This window comes from Bombina bombina, chromosome 6 (assembly GCF_027579735.1).
Source record: "Bombina bombina isolate aBomBom1 chromosome 6, aBomBom1.pri, whole genome shotgun sequence".
NCBI classification, from domain to species: domain Eukaryota; kingdom Metazoa; phylum Chordata; class Amphibia; order Anura; family Bombinatoridae; genus Bombina; species Bombina bombina.
The window spans coordinates 1,039,269,730-1,039,276,756 of NC_069504.1; the positions used below are offsets into that span (position 1 = coordinate 1,039,269,730).

Sequence of the window (7,027 nt, forward strand, 5' to 3'; positions counted from 1 at the left end):
GTCAAATGAAATGCATTGGGCGACTGGAGTGATTATACTTATATGCAGATATGTAATAAAGCACTTTTGCACTACAGCTGGAATTTCATGGTTCTTTATTTAATAGGCAACAGCTGGAGGCCACAGGCCTAGCTTTAACTGAAGCATTTATTACTGTATATAACATCTGCAGACATAACTCATTGGTTATTTGTAGGATAAACTACCTCTACATTATGAATAAATGCTAAACAGTTCTATAAAACATCTTCAGACTCATGTTGTGCCCTGTGCAACAGATAAAATGACCTGCCATCACTTTGTTATCACATTTAAATTAACTTTTTGATTAATAAACTCTGCTTTTTAGAAAATAAAATCATTCTGCTTTTTTGAGGGACTCACATTTCTTGTAGCCTATTTTTTCTTGTTGTTGTTGGATAAACTAGTTTAGTCTTACAAAACAATATAGCACAATCAAAAATTTGTAAAGCCAACGATTATTATCACTGATTGAAAGATGTTACAGTATCAAAATAATTAAGTGTCTGGTTTCTGTATAAGTATGTGATATTGCTTGAGCATTCCTGTGGATGTAAAGTTTCACTCCAGGACATATAAATCCATAATCTATAAGGATTATAGCACTTCCCAATATATGCATCAGTGACTGTGCACATTACATAATTTATTAGAGATCTCTCCTTTACTGCATATAGAAATATAGTATGCACATTCTCTTATACCCATCATAGGCAACATATAATAATAAAACACAGTAACAAAAAGCCAGTAGTTATTCACTTTCAATCCTATCTAGATATATTAGCTGTAACCATATATTCAGAAAGGCAGCCATTACAGAATGTATACAGATGATTGCTTACATGCCCTTAGTGCAGCCATATAAACCAGAATAAGAAGGCTACCTACTACCACAGTGCAGTTGTACAACATGGTACCCAGGAAGCCAGAGATTTTCCTCCCAGAGCAACCATATTACAGAATATAAACGTTGTTCGCCTGTTAAGCAGCCATATTACATGATGTACTGAGGTTTACCTATAGCGGTACCTCCAGTATAGCCACGCACCTGTTATCATAATACATTGACCTCATTAAGGGTTAATAGAGTACAGTCACATCAGGGTGTACAGAGGTTATCACAGAATGATTTGCTCCAGCACAGCCATGTTAGAGATCTCAGCTAGAAATTCATGGCGTATGCTGCCAGCAGTCATCCCTGCTTCAGTGTCAGAGCTAACTGATGACCAAGTCACACAGAATACATCCCCCTGGCAGTGCCTATAGCCGGTATTTACCTCTCCGGGTGCTGTGTCTGAGCTGTCCCTGCAGCTTGCATCAGAACAGATGCTGCGGATGTGTGTTAGAAGCCCAGCTCGCTTCACATAAGCCCGGCCCTTCCTGTCTGAACACCTGCTGCACAGCTTATGAAAGGACCGAGTCACGGCCACAGACACAAAAGGGTTAATGCAGATATAAAAGGGTTGAACCCATGGCAACAAGAGCGTCCCTCTCTGGCAGAAAATTGGTTAATATGCAAAATAACATAGCTTAGAGGTACGAGAAAAATTATACATTGTTCAAAATATACAGATACTCAGCAGGGGCAAATGGGGTAAAGGGCGGACAGGGGAGGGCAGATTCAGTGCACTGGGCAGGATTCCCCTCAGCTCTATGATAAAAGCAATTGCAATGAAAATATGAATGAAGGGTGTGGGAGGATCCAGTGACCAGGCGACAAAAACAGATGCCCACAAGCAACACAACAGACATACCAGCTATAGTCCTCTGCGGCAGGTCGCCCTAAGGGTCCCTGTCTTGCTGCTTCTTGCAGTAAATGAGTTGATATTTTCCTCTGTATTTTTACGATAAAGCCCCTAGTCTCTCATTCATTGGTGCTGTTTTTTAGAGTAGATACTGTCTCCCACCATCCTCCATCTCTCTCTCCCTCACTCCTCCCCTCCCACCCCCTCACAAAGAGCTAAACATGGCTGCAGCAGCAGATGGGAAGATTTGTGATGATGCTTACCCCCCTACACACACTTGCTGACTAACAAGCACCAGCCATCCCTCAGTATTGGCCATATCACTAGCCAGGCGACAGGGGGCATTTTATTATCGTGCATTTTCATAGTCAAAAAATGCTATAATTTTATGGAAAATTGTAATTTAGGATGGAAAACACTTTTTCCATACAGAATATATTAAAAAATATGTTGTTTCATATCTATATTATCTATCTATCTATCTATCTATCTATCTATCATCAGCTACCTATTGATATACCGGTGTATGTATATATATATATATATATATATATATATATATATATATATATATATATATATATATATATATATATATATATATTTTTTTTTTTTTTTTTTTTTTTTTTTTTTCCCCCCAGGAATTTTAAAGCTGAATTGACTATAATACATAGGGGCAACCTATTCCATACAGAATATATTAAAAAATATGTTATTTCATATCTATATTATCTATCTATCTATCTATCTATCTATCTATCTATCTATCTATCATCAGCTACCTATTGATATACGTGTGTGTATATATATATATATTTATATATATATTTATATTATTTTTTTTTCCAGGAATTTTAAAACTGAATTGACTATAATACATAGGGGCAACCTATTTTCAAGTTTGAAAGCTTGTAGCATAATCTATGTAAAATATTCACCATTTACATTAAATGTAAAAGTTTCTAGAAAGAAATTATGTTTTAAATAAGATTCTCAATTTGAATAAATGAAACCTGTACGCATGAAATTAAGGGGAGGTTTTTTTTTTACCCTATCGAAGCCCGTAGTTTCCATCCTGGCAGTAGGAGGTTGGAAAGGGGTTATTGGGAGGCTAAGGGTTGGAGCTTCGGCAGTCAGTTTGAGCGCGAATTTGAAGCTATCGGCAATGGCAGAACTTCAAGAAATTTTAATGTTAGTGCAGGATTTAGCTAATTCGAAGGGACTTGGGTGGTTACAGCAGAAGCTGTGTGATAATGCTGGGAGCGGATCCTGAGCTGTTACAGCGGTAACGAGGAAGCAGGAGGACAGTGAGGTTGTCAAAAAACCTGTGAGGCGTTCTCGGCCGCCTGAGAGGTTGAGTCCTTTAATTGGCAGCAGTCAGGACCAGAGGAGAGGGGGGAAACGGCTGTCTTGCAGCCCTGGGTCAACATTTTGTGGAGGAGATACAGCGTCGCAGCTTGTGGTGAGATGGTGAGAGCGGAGGACAAAGGAAGAGGAAAAAGAGTTAGGGAGGCAGTGAGGGGAAGACAACACCATCTGACAACAGGCAGGAGCAAAAAAACAGCTGAGTGGTCCCAGCACACCTTCAGGAGCTGATACGGCAGCAAGTAAGGGCCCCTGCACGAGGTTTATTTTGGACACACAGGGAGCAGATGCTCATTTGGCTTTTTTAAGCCAGAATATGGAATTAGTGTCAGGAGCTGGGGAACATTTTCAAGGTTTGAGTGTGGGTACATTTGGTGCGGGAGAAAAACGGTTGGAGGAGGTTACATTGGGAGTGCAGGGTAGTGAATTTAGAAGGGATGAGGGAGCTGGTGCAGGTTCAGGGGTTTTAGAAGGTAATGAGAGTCAGGTATTGCATGGAAGCAATATAGTTAGTAAAAGAGTTATTTCTGGGAAAAGGAAGTGTAAGTCTAAGAATTTGGAAGTTAGACAAGTGGAAGATGTGAAGGGTGGGCAGGTTGTAAGTATGGAGCAAAACATGTTAGATTTAGGTGAGGTTAGGGACTTTGATGGGCTTGTGTCTGCTTTATATCCTTTAGATTTGTCATTGGTGGAGAGCGAGCATTCAGCTGGAAGATTGACAGCACAGAAGGCTTCAACAGATCTGGACCTGGTTGCTGACTCACTTTGGGTTAATGAGACCTATAGTGATTTTGAAGGAGAGGAAGCGGAGGTGGAACCACAAGCAGGACCTAGTACGGTGAGCCAGATAGGAGACCTGGCTTCCTTAACGCAAGTATTACGTTCTTTGTTACCTAGGGGTGACTATGGGGGGGGGTGAGTTAAGTAAGGGAGGGAATAGGTTAGATAGGAGTAATAGGGTGGACGGGAGCTCAGTTAATAGTGCTAGGATTTTTTCTTCCTCCCAACCTCAGGAACTTTCCATAGATCAGAGGAGGCGTGATCAGTCTAGTAGTCACAGGAGGAGTAGTTCACGGTGTAGGACAAGGGATCTACCAGAGTCACCTGTCTAGGGGAGACTCGAGCATTCCAAATCCTATCACAAAAAAACATGGGAGTCGTTTTTCGCCTGTAAGGAGGAGAGTGGTGGAAGACAGAAGAGTCAGAAAAAGAATACCTGAAGAATAGAAGAGGAGATCTGTGGTATGTGGCACTTATGTTTCAGAGGTGGAGTCTAGGGGTCCTGGAACTGCACAGGGACCTGCAGGTGAGATGTCTGCTTGTCCTCGTGTGTCTGGTACAAATGAGGATGCAATTGGAAGCGAGGTGTTGCAAAATTTAAGAGATCTAGTAGCAACGTTGGAAGGGAAAGGTCCTGTTGGTAGGGCATCTAGTTCTTGCTCGGTGGGAATTTTGGGTCCATCAGTAGCTGGGGCTTGGTTGGCTGTGGAAGCAGTTGGATCTGAAAAGGCGGTTAGTACGGCCCTTTCGGAGGTAACAACCGTATCCTTAGTTGGGGGCCTTAAGGTTTCTGAGCAAGCATTGCAGAGACCTTGTTTGTGTTGGGTGAGACCTTTAGGGATCCATTTGGCCAAATATTTAAAGGAGAAGATTTGGAAACAAGAATTTGTGGAAATATTTTCCTCTCTAAAGGAGGATAGTAAAGGTGACGTAGGAAAAAAAGAGGATGATGAGAGAAAGAAGAGATATCGAAAATTACCAAAAACACTTGCTAATTGGTCTAGGGCCTTTTGTATATTGGCTAGTGTGATCAGTAAAAAATATCCTGAGATCTGCTCGTCTTTATTTGATTATTTTGATGAAATTGCGGTAGCTTGTAGAACATACAGTGGTTTAGCATGGTGGAGATATGATGAGCAGTTTAGGCAAAGAATAATGGTAAGACATGAGATGGGACGATCGGGAAATGGGGGTTTGGTTAGAATTAATAACGCTATTGAGGTTGAATCAGTCCTTTCGAGGGTCTGGAATTGGAGCAACTGGAGGTTCAGCTAGTGGGACAACAGCAGTTACCTTGCGAAAAAGGTTTGTGCTTTTAATTCAATGAAAGCTCCTGTAGATTTGGTGCATTGTGCAAATATAAGCAAAAATGTTCATTCTGTGGAGGTCCTCACTCTGGACAAAGATGTTTCAAGAAGCAGAGGATCGGTAGTAAAGGGGAGCCCTCTGTTGTGGGCTCGGACTCCAATGAAAATAGAAAGTATGGTCCCCTGGTTAAAGCAATACGCTAAAAGGAAAGGGCATGCTGAAGATGCTGAACTTCTGCTTACAGGTTTCAGTTCAGGGTTCCGGATTCCTTTTGTTGGGCATGTTAGTTTGGGTATTTCGTGTAATCTCAAGTCAGCTTTGGAATTTCCAGAGGTGGTTAAGGCAAGACTTGCAAAAGAGGTGTCTTTGGGTAGGATGGCTGGTCCATTTTTTTCTTCTCCTTTGCCTACTAATCTATGCATTTGTCCTTTGGGTGTTGTACCAAAAAAGGTACCAGGTCAGTTTAGGAAGATTCACCATCTGTCTTTTCCTAAAGGTTCATCTGTTAATGATGGCATTGATCCTGATTTGGCAGCTGTGAGATATGCGTCTTTTGACAAAGTGGTAGCTCTAGTTAGGAAAGCAGGCTGTGGAGCTCTTTTGGCAAAGGTGGATGTTGAAGCAGCTTTCAGATTATTACCGGCCCATCCCACATCTCATCATCTTTTGGGTTGCCATTTTATGGGATCCTACTTTGTGGATTTGTGTTTGCCCATGGGATGCTCGATTTTATGTTCATATTTCGAAAAATTCAGTAGTTTTATTGAATGGGTGGTTAAATCTTGGTCTGGGGAGTTTTCTGTTATCTATTATCTGGATGATTTTTTATTTGTGGGTCCGGCTGGTTCTGAGATTTGTGGTAATTTATTGAGCAGTTTTATGGGTAGCGGATTAATTTGGTATTCCTGTAGTGGAGGAAAAAACTGGAGGGCCTATAAGTAATTTACATTTTTTGGGTATCCATATTGACTCTGTAGCCATGGAATGTAGTATTCCTGAGGATAAGTTATTGGATTTAGCCCTAAAGAAAAATAAATTATCTTTGAAGGAATTACAGTCTTTGATTGGTAAATTGAATTTTGCTTGTCGGGTGATCCCTGTCGGGAGGGTTTTCTGTAGGAGACTGTCTCTTGCTATGTCAGGTGTTAAGTTGCCTCATTTTCGAATCCGGTTGTCTGCAGATTTAAAAGCGGACCTGAGAATTTGGTTGATTTTTCTAAATGACTTCAGTGGTAGGTCTTTAGTTCTGGAGGCTCCTATTTGGGATGAGTATTTACATCTATTTACAGATGTGTCTGGTTCTATTGGTTTTGGTGCCTTCTTGAACGGTAGATGGTGTGTTGATGTTTGGCCTCAGGATTGGATTGATTTTGGCCTTACAAAAAATTTGGTTTTCTTGGAATTGTTTCCATTGGTGGTAGCGGTCAGAGTATGGAGTGACACTTTATGCAATCGGAGAGTCATCTTTTAATATGAGTGTGGTCTTGCTATTGAATCGTCTGATGGCCAATTTGGTTCCTGTGATCCGTTTGTTGAGGGTGTTTGTTCTTAAATGCTTGAGAAATAATGTGGTTTTCAGGGCTGTTCATGTGCCTGGTAAAGTTAATGAAATTGCTGAGGCTTTATCCCGTCTGCAGTTGGATCGTTTCCGAAAACTAGCCCTGGATGCGGAAGTGAGAGGAACGCCTTGTCCAGAAGATTTGTGGCAACTGAGCTTCCTAGATTCTTAAATTTGGCATGTGGAGCTTTAGCTCCAAAAACTCTGAAATCTTATTCTTCAGTTTGGGTTCAATGGTTCAATTGAG

The 7,027-nt window shown here is 41.0% G+C and overlaps 1 protein-coding gene across 1 annotated transcript in view; it reads right to left on the bottom strand.

Annotated features, from left to right (window-relative positions):
* CYFIP2 (cytoplasmic FMR1 interacting protein 2) overlaps nucleotides 1-1,937 on the bottom strand; it is a 236,629-nt gene extending 234,692 nt beyond the window's left edge. Inside the window, exon 1 of the mRNA XM_053718790.1 lies at nucleotides 1,779-1,937. The gene's annotated coding sequence lies outside the window, so the exon portion shown is untranslated. The remainder of the gene's footprint in view (nucleotides 1-1,778) is intronic.
* Nucleotides 1,938-7,027: the final 5,090 nt, after the last annotated feature.